At 48.6% G+C, this 15,933-nt stretch overlaps 1 protein-coding gene across 2 annotated transcripts in view; it reads right to left on the bottom strand.

The window, feature by feature from the left end:
- Positions 1-15,933, bottom strand: part of LOC125947789 (sulfotransferase ssu-1-like) — a 69,239-nt gene that overhangs the window by 15,524 nt on the left and 37,782 nt on the right. The window lies entirely within an intron of this gene.

The following is a 15,933-nucleotide window of genomic DNA, read 5'->3' as shown; positions in this document are numbered from 1 at the left end:
TACAAACTTCGGGAGTACATACAGTGGCGCTATACCGTGACTACAAACGTGCGCGTACGTACAGTGGCGGGAAAAAATATCTGGTACTTAACTGGTAAATCTGGTACATTTAGACCTTTCGACAAGACACTTGTAAGGTCTTGTCGAAAGGTCAAAATTTTTGTACCGCCACCGGATATTCCAAAGAACTTCAGCTGTACAAGGATTTGGACAACTTTTCCCGCCATCTGAGACTTCGCGAGTTTTATCATGACACAAATCAGGCTCCACAAGAATGCCCGCAACTGCCGTCAGCCAGGCACTGGACTCCCCCACACGCAACGTGACAAACACCTTGACATTCTCGTATACATTAAGGCAGTTCAGCAGGATGTAATATCGGAGATTACAAAGAGTAAGCCTGTCCACAGAAACCTCAGTAAAGAGGAAGAAAAAGATTTAAGAAACCTCAGCGATAAGACAGACACAGTTAGAAAGCCCGCGGACAAAGCAGGCGCCATCGTAATTATGAATACCGAGGACTACATAAAAGAAGCCGATCGCCAGCTTGAGAACAAAATCTTTTACAAACAGGTAGACATAGATCGCGCTTTAGTATTTAAAGAAGTCGTTCGAAGGACCCTAAGTGAGCTTCTAGAAGAAAAAGAAAAGATCAATGATGCCGTTGCCAAATCCCAGCTTCTTAAGCCCGACCGCAGGCAGGTTTCATCTTCTACCGAAAATACATAAAGAAAATAACCCGGGTCGACCCATTGTTCCTGGAATTGGAACCACAACAGAAAAATTTTCGAGTTACGTGGATGGCCTAATTCAAGGAATCCCGCCTTCATTCGCTTCTTACATAAAAGACACCACTCACTTTCTGAAATAATTGAACTTTGTATTCCCACAGACACCCTCTTAGAGTACCTGGTGTTGTTTCACTGTAAACAAATATACCACACGCGGATGTCATTCGCGAAGCTGTACATGCGTTTTCTGAGTCGCTGTTTGAGAAAACCTATTGAGTGTCATAGTCTTGAAACCCTATTAAAATTGGTGTTAGAGCTAAATAATTCTGAATTTAATGGAAAACACTTTGTGCAAGTAAAGGGCACATCAATGGGCACTAAAATAGGTCCAAGCTACGCCAACGTATTCATGGGCATACTGGAATCAGAGTTTCTTTGAGCTGTGCGCTAAAAACAATGTTTGAAAAAAGGTTCATTGACGACATTTTTCTAATCCGGTCTCACGGCGAGGACGAGTTGTTGAAGATCATTTCACGGTTCAATGCCGTCCATCCAACCATCTCATTTTCCCATACATATTCGGGTTCCGCAATCATTTTTCTGGATGTTAGTGAAGTGTGCACAACAATCTTATCACACCAGTCTACAAAAAAACCAACTGCGAAGCACCAAGACTTGCATTTCCACAGTAGCCATGTAAAAAATTGCAAAACAGCTATCCCGTACAGCCAAGCTCTTCGTTTCATGCGGACATGCACTAAAAAACAAGACTTTGCATCGAACTGTGAACAAATACGTTACGACTTACTACGCGAGCGGTATTGTCCCTTGGTTATCAGCTACGCGATTCAAAAAGCAGACAACCTTGATCGTCGCGCGCTCATCAACAGCAAACCAGCTCCCCCAGATTCGCGGACTAACCGCGAATTAGAAATTCGCCTCACCCCTCTCTTATGTTGATGCTTATTACTTCACCTTGTCATAGAATGCTTCATTTGTCTTTTGTTTTATTAGATGCGAAGCAGCTCATGGAGGCGGCTTTGTCCATCCCTCCGTCCCGCGGCGCCCCACACTCCCACAGGGCATGCGCGTCCCCTCCCCCTCTCTCTCCTCTCCTACGCTCCCCCCTTTCTTTCCTCTGGGAAATTATCCGGAGCGGCGCGCACGACAGGTGGTGTGACAGCTGCATACTCCGTCGGGGGCGCCACGTAGTTCCGCGGTATGAAAATGACGGAGCGCGCGCGCCTCATTCTCTCTCCTGTGCAGCGCCGCGATGAGCGCTCGGGCCGCTGCCTCGAAATCATCTCCCGCTCAAGCTAACCATCTCCCCGCTGGTTTGCATCCACACATGGTTCCCTTTAGCGGGAGATGGAGTATTTTTTTTATTTTATAAGTTTGTAGTCACGCTGATTTCTCTCTCTCCTATTTCCGTTGAGTTATGCATGACTCAATGTACGTGTTGGTATGCATGACGTCACTAGATGTACAAGTGCTTGTGGTCATAGACCAGGTACCGTTTTTTTTTTCGTTACAGAGAAACTGTATGAATTGAGCTCTGTGTGCTTGCAATCGCACTCCTGATGAAGGCCGGACCCCGGCTGAAACGTCGAAATTAAATGTTTTAATGCGATAGCAATTGTATGGACACTCCGAGCGCATTCCTGTGGTCACCGTTGTCGTCGCCGTGAGGTTCCGTGTAAAGTCCAACGGCGATGAAATCGTCGCCGCGCGCCGTATGTTGTATGTGCGAGTGAAAGTGCGCGAGGGACGCACGCTTTCACGGAGAGCGAACGCACGGCAGAGATCTCCCGTCGTGCAAATAGCCGTAGGGGGACGGAAGGGAGGGAGGGAGGGGAGGTGACGTTTAGCTGTGGCACTAAATGCGTATCTTGCGACCGAACGCAAGAGGAACTGGTGGCAAGAAAGGAGGAAAAATGTGGTTGATCCCTCTTGTATAGGAATCGGTATAGAACACGAAAGTGAAACGTGTCTTCACAGAAGTAGTGTAATGTTTATTGCACATTTATATATAATGTCTATTGGTGTTTTGTGGCTAAAGCGCCCTTAGGCGTTGATGCACCCACGCTGACGCCTGGTGGCACGTCTCCTCCATCACGACTACCAACGTCGATGACCATGAGCAACCGTCGTGCATATGGAAGCTGCACTACGCTGCACACGCTAGCACAACGCGAAAGACGAAGCACGTAACTGACACACTAATACAACGCGCAAGACAAAGCACGTAACTGAATCGTCACCGAGTCAAATCAGCGCGTACAGCGCGTCGTAATTGCAGCCTCCGCGATCAACTTCAGAAACATTTTCAGAGCTAATTGCGGAGGACACGCTCCGCTGTGCTGAGTACGGTGAACGCCACCTAGGTGGCGTTGGTAGTGCTTCTTGATGCCAGCGTCCCTTCGAATGCTGGCATCGAGGCGTCGTAGTGCTGAGACCACCGAAGCGTTCACTGTCGGTGCGCGTTAGTGTCATAATGCAGTACTTCTCTTTTCTGCTCGTAGGCGGCGGCACCTGCCCCGAGCAAGAGCGCGGGTACACGGAGGAGTGTTAGATATATAAGGCGCGTCTGTGTAGTTCTCTGCAAATGCGTTTGTGGCGCAATGGGTTAAACGCTCGGCGATCTATCGTCGCGGACCGAGAGGTCGTGGGTTCGATTTCCAAATTTTGCATGTTTGTGGAACTTTTTCTTCTGGTTTCTTTCTTTGTATTATGTTCGTGTATGTTCGTGTGACGTATTTCCGTGACGGAAATACGTCAGTTAAGTCTTGGTGGACCCCGGCATAAAACACTTTCGTGTTAAAACTGAAGGCAGTGCGGGAGGGAGGGGGCGCGGCTTCTACTTTGCCAGCAAATGCATACATTTACTCTGCGCGGCTGAGGGCTGTCGCGCGCACCGTATCTTGAAAGCGATCTGCACACAGCTCTGACCTTTGTATGCACCGTGCTATCGCCGCTCAGTCTCCGTTGAAGCGATAGACCACACGAACCTTGGATCGCTGCTGCTGCCGCCACGCTTGCTCACGCCAGCGTTTTGACAGTGCTTGTACGCGGTCATCGAGTGTGATCTATTCATGTTTGCTTGAGCGCGCTGACACCATGCTAGCTAATTTAGTTAATAAGGGAATGTACGTGTCCAAGTTTATGCAGCTGATAAAACTACTATCCTTACTCCGTAACTGTACTAGTAAATTTGCTATCGCAATAGATGCTTCGCCTTTCTGGCGAAACTGCGACTTTTTTGCTTTTCTCCTCCTCCTAGTGCAAAGCACGATTGAAATACGTGCAAAAGGCGCACGTTGTCTTGTACGTTGCCACTGGGCAAGCAGAGTTGAAACGTATTGGCCGGTTTGTGGCGCGTGCCGAGAGTTCAGGCCATTGAGGGGAAGAACGCTGAAGGCGGGTGGACGCAGGCGATGAGGGACGACAAGACGCGAAATGACGTGACGATTGAAATGGCGAGAGGATGGTGTGACTGATTGCTCGAGGTGGCGTAGTGAGCAAGTATGGCTGCCCGCAAGTATTCGTCGAACGGTGGGCAGCGGTGGCAGTGGCATTGGTAGTGTCATTGATTGTGGTAGTGCCAGTCGTTGGTAGTGTCGGGTCCCGCAATCCGGGAGAGATGTACCCGGCAGCACCGGAAGCGTAGGTTGTGAACGAGGCGTAGCCATAGTGATGCCGTAGTGCGAAATCACAGCCTGCCACAGGTTCTCGTAGATACCCGGGCCTGTAGAAGACGGAGCTCCGAAAGAGGACCGTCTGACAGGCCGCTACATGCGTGGAGATAGCGCAAGTGCTGGTCACTCACGTTGTTGACGTAGAAGCGACTCTCGAGCTGAAGGAACCAGATATCAGAGCTGCTCCTGCAAAACTTCGGCCTATTTTTAGGCCATGCATCCGCGCCAGGTGCGAACACGGAACATCAGAAGACTCGCCTGCTGCTGCTTGCGGCAAAATCTCGAAAACCGATAGTATCAGGGTTGCGGTGGTCGGTGAAGGCATCGCGAAGGTTGTGATTGTGGTGTCGCCGTGGCTGCAAGAATGAAATTTGCTCCCAGTGGAGCCGGTGGGAGAGCCTCCGAATCGGTGAGGAGGGAGATAGCTTGTGGGAACGTTCAAGGAAGGAGAGCGACGTGCCGTAGGGTAGCGGAAAGCGTTGGCGCTGGGCCCAGTGGATACTTTGGAAAGAGTCGTCGCGCAGCTGCCTTTGAGAAGGGAAAGAGCCTAACGGATGACCGAGTAGAGGTTGGAAGTAGGGGCCCGCGAGTTCTGAGGAACGACACGGGTGGACGCAGGCGATGAGGGACGACAAGACGCGAAATGACGTGACGGTTGAAATGGCGAGAGGCTGGTGTGACTGATTGCTCGAGGTGGCGTAGTGAGCAAGTATGGCTGCCCGCAAGTATTCGTAGAAGTCGGGGCCGGAGGGTGACAGCTGGAGCCAGGAACACAGCTGGAGCCTGGAACATCGTTGATACGGAAGTGACTGTGCAGCGAGATAAACCAGATGTCCGGCATGTCAATGTAGAATTCCAGCACAGCCTACCAGCGCGGAACGTTCGCCGGACCGCGTGAGGCCACGTCACTCTCGCGTTGGTAGAATCGGTGCGTTGACGCTGGCATGGGTGGGCTTGGTCGGCAGGGTCGCCAATTTGTGGGAGGCGGCGTGAAGAGGTAGCCGCCGTGGCCTCGATTTATGTAGACCGGCCAGCTATGGTGTCGCGGGATCTCGGGAGCGGCAGACACCGAGGCCGTTAAGGTCGAGCGCGCTAACGTGTAGATGTAGATGCTTGTAATCTACAGGCAGGTACCCACTCTGGGGGATTGGCCAGGAATCGGGAAAGCTAAATTAAAGTGTAAAGTAAGAGGTCACGGTTTTATAATTGGTATGTTACAATCGAAAGATACAGATTGTAGAGCCTGCCTGATTTTATGAAAATGAAAATTCTACCACAACCATAAAAATAAAACAATTGAAATTCATATTTGCTGAATTTTTTTGTATTCAGAATTTAAATCTTATTCGTCCTAAAGGAAAATCTTGGATGGCAGAAGTAACCTTCCCGTCGCAAAGACCATATCCATGCCATCAATCAGGTAATCGAGAAATCTGCGGAGTACAATCAACCTCTCTATATGGCTTTCATAGATTATGAAAAGCATTCGATTCAGTAGAGATACCACCAGTCATAGAGGCATTGCGTAATCAAGGAGTAGAGGAGGCATACGTGAATATCTTAGCAAATATCTACAAGGATTCCACAGCTACTTTGGTTCTCCGCAGGAAAAGTAGAAAGATACCTATCAAGAAAGGGGTCAGGCAAGGAGACACAATCTCTCCAATGCTATTCACTGCATGCTTAGAAGAAGTATTCAAGCTCTTAGACTGGGAAGGATTAGGAGTGAGGATCGACGGCGAATATCTCAGCAACCTTCGGTTTGCAGATGACATTGTCCTATTGAGCAACAGTGGAGAGGAATTACAACAAATGATTGAGGACCTTCATCGAGAAAGTGCAAGAATTGGGTTGAAGATGAATCTGCAGAAGACAAAGATAATGTTCAATAGCCTGGCAAGGGAACAAGAATTCAGGATCGCCAGTCAGCCTCTAGAGTCTGTAAAGGAATATGTTTATCTAGGTCAATTACTCACAGGGGACCCTGATCATGAGAAAGAAATTTACAGAAGAATAAAATTGGGTTGGAGTGCATACGGCAGGCATTGCCAAATCCAGACTGGGAGCTTACCAGTGTCGTTGAAAAGAAAAGTGTACAATCATTGCATTCTACCGGTGCATCTTATTCGTCCTAAAGGAAAATCTTGGATGGCAGAAGTAACCTTCCCGTCGCAAAGCCTAAGTGTAGAGGCACCCAAAGATAGTACGTTTTCAACAGTTCAATCTAATCTAAGAAGGCGGAAGAGGTGTTTCTAAGGTTCGTTTTCTTAAGCTAATAAATCATCGACAAGAAATTAAAAAAATGTTCAATGGTGTCATCTTCCATACACATGACAAATCAGTGAGGGTGACACACCAGTCCTGTATAAATAAAAATTTAAAGAAGGTATGCGTCATAGAAGCCTACTAATAGTTACTTCAGTTTTTCTTCATTGGCATAGATTACTTTTCTAGGGGTACAATAAGTGTTCAAAATCCAGTGAATTCGTTATAGATGGCACAGATAATTCTCGCAGCATCATTTGCCTCCGAATCTTGCATGCAGCTATGATCAAGGCTGATGTAAGGAGAATTTGAATGGCTAAGCCGGCTATCGACACCTTTGCCAATAATTCAGCCGTTTAAGTTAGAACTAGACCTCTATGCTCAAGTACCCAGTCTAAATGAATATCAGTTAAGTATAGAGGTACTAAGGACTTAAACCTCTGAGATTCATTATGTGCTGAGAATGAAGTACACAATGACAAAGAATCAGTTACAATCACTACATAATTTATTGTTTAGCTTAATTTACGAACGGCCTGTACTACCACTAAAAATTCTGCAAGAAAGATTGGTACAAAGTCTGGAAGCCGCAGGGAAAGTGACCAATCGAGAATAGGGCTGAATATACCAGTGCCTCATTTTTTCTGGTTCTGCGTGCCACCAGTCGCTATAACCACATTTGTCAATAAATAATCCCGTAGAATAGCACTTAACATTCGGTAAGGTGTGTGCTTTGCCTTACTCGGAAAAGCATCGTCAAATTATATGAGAAGCGATGTAGCGATGTAGAAAAGAGAAAGAGAGAGAGAAAATTGGATGGGAAAGGCAGTGAGGTTTTTGTTTATTGTTTTTGTTTATTATTATTATTAGCAAAGTAGCGATACATAAAATGAAGGAGACGTTTTACAGAGGTTAAGCGGAATAGCTTCTGGTGTGCTACCCTACACTGGGGGAAGGGTAAGGGAAAATGAAAAAAAGTCGCAGTTTCGCGCGAAAGGCGAAGCATTGATTGCAATAGCAAATTAGTAGACAGGTATACGAAGTAAGGATATTAGTTTTATCGGTCGTATAAATTTGCAAACATTCATTTACTAAGTAAATTAACAAGCACGGTGTCAGGCGTGCACAGGTAAACATGATCACATCTCGCTCGATGACCGCGCAAACTCGCTCTCAAAACACTGGAGTGAGGAAGCGCGGCAGCAGCCGCGAACGAATTGACCTTCGTGCTGTCTCTCGCTTCAGTGTGAACTAAACGTCGACAGGACAGCGCATGCGAAGCTACCGGCACTCGGCGTGGCGTACTTTGTCCGCATCGCACATCGCTGCGAAGATGAGGCCCGCACGGGCGCGCACATTGTCCACGTCGCAGATCGATTTCAAGATACGGCTCCCACGCGGCCGCGCCGTAAGCAGCAGCCTCCGGAGTAGAACCCCCTCCCTCACCTTCGTCACCCCCCTCCGCCCCCCGTGCCTCGCACACGACAGGAGACGGCGCGCTTCCGCCCCGCCTCCCTCCATCGCGTACGCGAGATTGAGCCGCAATCGTAGGCTGACCCTCGCAAGCTTTCACTCGCGCATACAGCTTACGGCGCGCGGCGACGATGTTATAGTGTTTGGACTTTATACGGAACATCACGGCGATGGCGACGCCGACGGCAGAAATGCGCTTGGAGTGTCCGTATAATTGCTATCGCAGTAAAACGGAAAGAATAGTGGATAAGATGGAGAAAGCGATGTGAAAACCTCTCACAGAAGTCATGAGTTCAATCAGGGGCATATATAAGAACTGCGTTGCCAGGACGGAACGATTATACACGTCATTTCCCGCCATAACCAAGCCTTCTATCTACCTGGGCGGCGTTCGTGTTGACGCGGGCGACACAACCGCAGTAGTTGGCTGAGGAAACAAGCTCCTTCGGAAACAGAAGCCGTGATTGACGTGGTAGCGGAGAAAAAGGTAATTTCAAAGGTATAGGAGTACAGGATTTCGCTCATGGACTAGAAGAAAAAAAAAGTGGCTGTATCCAGTTGTATATGAAGAGTTGTATATGCAAACATGGCAAAAGGGAGAAGAATATACGAAGCAGTGTGCTCGTGGCAAAAAAATTATGCGTGGTTCTGCTACCACAAACACCAGATACCAATGGAGCTGAGGAAAGCCTACTAAAGTAGTGGCAAACCACACACTTCGTTTCCTGGCGCTCAGGATTTCTTCGCGATGTTCTGCGTAGTTTCGCGATGAATTCAACCGGCCACGTTCACAAGCCTCCGGATCTTCATTTCTTCGCGTACGCGAACTGTCGACTTCCCTCAATCTAAACCCGGGATGTTCTCTTCTGTGACGCTTGGTTTCAGCTTGCCTAGCTCTCGCTTCAGTCTTTCGGAAGCAACTAGTGTTCAGTTCTCTGGCCGAAACTTGCCGAGCCGCCGCCAGATGCGTCGGCTGCAGTCACGGACATCGGGTGCGTTCGGCGCGAACGTGGTCGGCGTCGGCAGCAGCTCTACGCATCCCACTACCACCTGCCTCGCTCCTCTTCTCCACCTCGCATCCGCTATGCTGTGCGATGCTATTTTTATACTCTGCTTTCACTCTCTCTCTCAGCTCTCCCTTCCCCATCTCGGCAAATATCGCACAGCTGGTATGGGGTATGGTGTTTTGTGTTTATGCCACGAAATTTTCCGACCAACGAGAGTTATGCAGCTTCGCTGTAATATACATAGAAATTATAGCGGATAAAGTCGAGTGAAAGTGTATAGTCAGGCCATTGGTCTTAGGGTGACACGTATGTATATATACTTTGTTTAGTACATGGTGCAGGATGCTCGAAGCACTTTTTTGAGAACACGTTAGAGGCGCGCCTTACTACGATTGCTCAAAGGCGCACGAGGAGCTTCATGCCTTAAAACGATGGAGCCGAAGAAGGTCTCGGAGACTTCGGAGGCGTCCTGTACAAATAGCAGGTGTTCGCCCAGCCCATAACACCCTTAACACCAAAAGGATGTTTCAGGTGAACACACTACACTTTTACAGAACTACACTATTACGGAAACGGAGAAAGGTTGTTTTAGTAATAAAACAACCTTACACTCAGAATTTTTGTGAATTCATCATCACAAGGATCATCCGCATATTTTTATGTCCACTGCAGTACAACCTAATAAGGAGCGAAACAATTCACAATCTAAGCACCTCGCCCAAAAAGACCACTGGGGTTGCCTTTTAAGACCACTGGGGTTGGGCGACGCACAAGGGCTCGACGACGTCCTTGTGTTTTCTCCTACATTTGAGACGCACCTTGAGCGCGTCGCAGCTGTCCTTGACGTCTTCCGCAAGGCTGGACTCCAATTAAATTCATCGAAGTGCCAATTCAGGCGCCGACAAATTGCAGTGCTAGGCCATCTCGTTGATGCTTCCGGCGTAGAACCCGACCGGGAGAAGGTTCGCGCAGTAACGGCTTTTCCTGTACCTCAGTCTGTCAAAGACGTCCTGAGTTTTGTGGGGCTCTGTTCTTATTTCAGATGGTTCGTGAAAGATTTCGCAGCAGTCGCTGGACTGCTGACTGAAGTTCTAAAGAAAGGCGTGCCTTTTACGTGGGGTTCCCCTCAGGCTGCTGCGTGTTCGCACCTTATCGCGATTCTCAACAATCCACATGTCTTGGCCCACTTTGACCCACCCGCACCTACAGAGGTCCGAACCAATGCCAGTGGTTGTGGGATCGGAGCCGTCCTAGCGCAACGCCAACATGGACATGACCGTGATATAGCCTACGCTAGCCAGCTCCTGACAACTGCACAGCGCAACTATTCGATTACCGAGAGCGAATGTCTTGCTCTCGTCTGGGCTGTTTCAAAGTTCCGCCCATATTTACATGGTAAGCCCTTCTCAGTATTCACAGACCATCATGCGCTCTGTTGGTTTTCGTCGCTCAAGGATCCTACTGGCCGGCTCGGTCGTTGGGCCCTCCGACTACAAGAATATACCTACACAGTGACTTACAAGTCGGCACGCCAACACCAGGACGCAGACTGCCTCTCTCGCTTCGCAGTCGAAGACCCGACCGCTACGTCCGATATTGATACCGACGCCTGCGTTCTCTGTTTTCCAACTGCTCCATGTCGCCGATGACCAGCGCCGTGACCCGTCCTTGTGCATCACCATTGGCCGCCTGGAATCGTCACTTGCCGACACTTCGCTTATTCATTCTTCAAGATGGCGTACTCCACCGCCACAACGTTCACTCCGACGGCCGAGCATTACTCCTTATTATCCCTAAGTATCTTCGCTCGGCTGTTCTCCACGAACTTCACGACCTCCCCACTGCCGGCCACCTCGGTGTGTCACGTACCTACGATCGGATCCGCCGACGCTTCTTTTTTGCCAGGGCTTGCTCACTCCGTTCGAAGATCCGTAGCAGTGTTTGAGAAATGCCAGCGACGCAAGACACTATCGACGCTCCCTTCAGGGTACCTTCAAACACTCGGCATTCCCGCGGAGCACCCTTTTCCTCTACCTACCTCTGGGAACAGGGGGAATCGCTGTGGCCACAGATTACGCCACGCGCTACGTCACCACCAGAGCGCTTCCTACAAGTTGCGCCACAGATGTCGCCGATTTTCTGCTACGCGACCTGATTTTATTACATGGAGCTCCACCACAACTTCTCACAGACTGTGGCCGGACATTCCTATCAAAAGTTATCGCAGACATCCTGCAGTCCTGTGCAACGAGACACAAGCTATCCATGTCATACCATCCGCAAATTCAAGTGGCTTCACGGAGCGTCCCAATCGCACTCTCACAGACATGTTCGCGAAGTGTGTCTCTTCAGACCACACTGACTGGGACCTCGCTCTACCGTTTGTCCCGTTTGCGTATATAATTCCTCGCGCCACGACACAGCCAGTTATTCCCCCTTTTTCTTTCTGTTCGGCCGAGAACCAGCGCTGCCTCTCGACACAACCCTCCCTGTTCACTCGGCACCGACCAGGGAATATGCACTTGAGGCCATCACCCGCGTTGCCCACGCAAGGGAAATTGCCCGTGACCGCCTTCTGGATTCCAAGAGAGTCAAAGGCGTTTGTATACGACAGGCGACAGTGAAACGTGCACTTCCTGCCTGGTTATTTGGTGCTTTTGTGCTCTCCGTCGCGTCAGGTCAGCCTGTCAGAAAAAGTGCTGTCTTTCTACACAGGCCCATACCGAGTGCTCCGTTCCATGACTCCCGTAACATGGCCCGCGGGTAGCGTACGCTGCTGTGACCATCTCAGCCAAGTTTTGCTGTCGTACGCGGTGCGTTGAGCTCGCAAGCGGAGCGCTAAGTCACCTTTCTCTCAAACGCTCTCTTCTCAACCTAAGCCACGATCCTGACTCTTTTTTGGCCGCTTTATTTCGTAATAAAGCGGATTCCCATACGCAGCTGCTATTGGTCGCTGCGGTCGGCTACACCGCGGCCGCCGCGGGCTGCCGCCACGAGTTCGATGGATGGATGGATGAGGCTGAACCCTTTAAATCGGGCGGTGGCGTACTCCACCTAGCCATGACTATTAACATATTTTGTATTTTGTAGTGGGTGAAATTTCACCCCTGCCTTGATTTTAGCCACCAATCAGATAACCTCCGTTTGGTTATTTCTACCCGCTTAAAATCTGTTTTGCCTTCACTGTCCCTAAACCCCAATGCTTTGAAAAAATCAGCCCCGTTTCTTTGCACTGTAGGGTTAAGCCCTTTACAGAAAAGTATGAGGTGTTCAGCCGTTTCCTCTTCTCTCCACACGCACCGCACAACGTGTGTACTTGACTCGGCATACAACTTAGTCCGCAATACTCCCGTCCTGGCTTCAAACAACAAAGAGCTTCCCCTAGTATTATCATAGATATTTTCTTTGGAAATTTCTTGCTTGAAGGTATTGTATGTTCCCAGTGCTGATTTCGTCTGCATCCCTGTTTTCCACAGACCCCTCTCTGTTTATTTAACCTTTTTCTTAACCGCTGTTTCCTGGCTTGCACCCCTTCTGCAGTCCAAATATTTGATTAACAATTTTGTGGTCAGCTTCCTCCATTTTGTATCAACATTCCTCATGTACAAATAACTTTTATGCCATTTCTCTCAATCGCTCCTCAAATTCTATCTTGCTGCTGGCTTCCCTGCCCTCAAATGACGTCCATCCCATGTCACCCTGTACTCCCTGATTTGGTGTATTTCCGTGTGTTCCCAGAGCAAGCCTACCTACCCCTCGCTGCTTAACTTCCAACCTGATCTCATGCACAGGACCGCATTGCCGAAAGTCAAACTAGGGACCATCACCCCTTTCCAAATCCCTCTCACCACTTCGTATCATGCCCATTGAAATTCCACAGTTCACTGGCTAAACGCACTGCGGCTCGCTGAGGACAACGTTTGGCTTACGTTTAGGACAGCATTTAGCTTACATTCAGCGCGGCCCACACAATCGGAAGCCGTGGCATCCAAACATCGAAATGTTAACATCCAAAATGAAGTTTGAACTGCGCGTCACGGTGCGCGTCACGGCGACGCTCCACTCCGCCGTAGCCTTCGTAGTGCAAGGCATTGAAGAAGGAACGAGAGCACAGTGGAGGCCGTGTGTGACTGTCAATAACTCCGCTTCTGCTGAACGCATTGCAGTTCTTTTTTGCGGCAATGTATTGCTGAAGTAGCCTATGTTTACTTCAAATGCATTTCCCCACTTCGATAAAAAGTGATTCAGGGCCCCTTTAACTTGTACACGAGCTCCTTTGTTAACCTCGAACTTCCTGCCCCAAATGTTAGCACCGGTAGAACGCAATGATTGTACACTTTTCTTCCCAACGACAGAGGTAAGCTCCCAGTCAGGATTTCTTAATACCAGCCGTATGCGCTTCAACTCATTTTGTTCTTCTGTAAGTTTTTTATTATCAGGGAACCCGTGAGTAATCGACCTAGATAAGCGTACTCCTGCACAGACTCTAGGAGCTGACTATTTGCCAAGAGGGTGCTCTTGCTGCTCAAAACCACTTTCGAGAAGTGGTTTACAGTGTACAATAAACGGCAACATGCACATGGTCGCGTCCTTTTAGAACACTTCGGCATGTTTTAAAATATTGTCTAACGTTAGCAGGGACACCCAGCTATGTGAATATTCCTCCATTTGGAACTAGCGGACTTGGAAAGGTATGTATGTTAGAATAGAGAGAGAGATAAGAAAATAGTGGTATGGTTACGGTGGCTAGTAGTATGGTGGCTTTAGGCCTATTTGGGAAAATGGGTAAGGGCACGATGGGAGCTAAGTATGACTCATTAAGGAAGTTTCGCACGCGAAGCTCCATAGCGATTTAAGTGTTAGGCGGCCTCGAAACGTTCAATAAGACGCCCTTTCATTTCCGACAGCACACGTCTTAGGCACAATCTACTATTGATCCTCGTTGCGATGGACGAGCTCGGAAGTACACACGAGGAAAAACTGTCTGTGGGGTCCCGAAAAGCCGCCGCAGCCACTAATGTTTTTAAATCTCAAGAAATTAGATTTTTGAGACTCAAATCATTTTTAAATCGTATTTTGTAGAATAATAACACACTATGTATACATTTACCCGTAATACTTTACACAACCATCCATTACCATGAAGATTAGAAGAATTCGAATGAAGTGGGAAAGATATTCCATACCTGCGTTCAAGGGGTTACAGAATCCTTGCTGCACAACTCGCAACTTCTATAACCACAGTGTTGCTTACTCTCAACTACACTGCGAATGACCGGCACCCTCACATGCGCGCGCCGACACGGCCGGGGGCGCCTGTCTTGGTCGGCCTGGCAGCACTCGTCCGACGACCGCCGACGACGTCTAACTCTCCCAGCCGTTACAGTGCAATTACTCGCGATAACGATTGATGGTCATTCGTCTGCGAATCTCCACGCGCTCGCTCGACAGTGTCGTCGTCGCGAGTTATATATAGAGAAATGAAGGCATACCCAGTGAGCTGCAATGCCAACAGCGCTACTTGTTGCGTCCTTTTCTGGGGGCTTGTTTTTCCAAATCGTAGGGAATAGAGTTCTGGGTCTGCCGATGTTACAGTCTATTTATTTAGGAGAGGGGTCTCCAAACTCTTTTGCCCGAGGGCCGCATTGGTGGCCAGTGGCGGTGTCGCGGGCTCGACAATTAAATAATTAAATAAATATCAGTGAATACAAACTTGTATATACGTCAGCAATGGTACTGGGCCTTGAATAACACCTTAATTCCTGTTATTCGAAGTGATTTTTTAAAAATAATGTCTTATTTTAATAGTTCCGGCCACCTTTGGCATGACATCAAGAAAAGAAGGAAGGACGTAAATATTTTAAGATTAGAATTTCGCTTTTACCGTTATATCTCCGTGTGTGTATCAGATTTAAATATTAAACATTCGTAAAGGCAAACAAACTCACTTATATTTCCAGGTAAAACGCCGTTTTAAATGCGTTAGCATTCTTAGGGTACTTCACGCAAGAAGAGCAGCACATTGAGCGACATCGCGAATGCGCGGCTCGAGAGGGAGAGCTGGCGCTCGGACCCTGTTGTGGTTAGGCTTCCTTCCTTCCAGCGGCAACTCATTTGTTGCAATACACGTAAATGGCCAGCGCATCCGGGTAGAATCGCGAGAGAGGAGCCCTATTGCGGCATGACACGTTTCTCAGCTTTCGCACGCTTTGCGGAGCCGGCGGCGCTATACATGGCACCGAGTGTTATTACGAAAGCGTTAAAGAGGAACCTCGAAGGCGGTGCACGCCACATACATAACTCATCTTGACGATGGCAATACGTTATGTCGCCATATTGATTCAATCGTGAGGTGGGTTCTGCCACAATTTTTTTTTTTTTACTATGGCCGACTGGAGAAGACCACCTGCAAAGACGTCTGCCCTGTTCCCCAAATTGACGACGCTCTAGACAACTTGCAGGGCGCAGAATGTTTTTTTCGGCATTAGACTTACGTTCTGGCTACTGGCAAGTTCCAGTGACGGAAGCTGATCACCCGAAGACCGCATTCGCCACTCCAGACAGATTGTGCGAGTTCAACGTCATTCCCTTCGGACTTTGTAACACGCCTGCCACATTCGAACGAATGATGGACAGCATCTTGCGTGGCTGAAAGTGGCATACATGTCTTTGTTACCTTGACGACATCGTCGCCTTTGCTTCTGACTTTACGACGCACCTCTTTCGGCTAAGACACGTATTCACGTGCCTTACAGACGCTTG

Source organism: Dermacentor silvarum, chromosome 8, assembly GCF_013339745.2.
Source record: "Dermacentor silvarum isolate Dsil-2018 chromosome 8, BIME_Dsil_1.4, whole genome shotgun sequence".
Classification (NCBI taxonomy): Eukaryota; Metazoa; Arthropoda; class Arachnida; order Ixodida; family Ixodidae; genus Dermacentor; species Dermacentor silvarum.
This window is presented reverse-complemented; position numbering and strand designations above follow the sequence as displayed.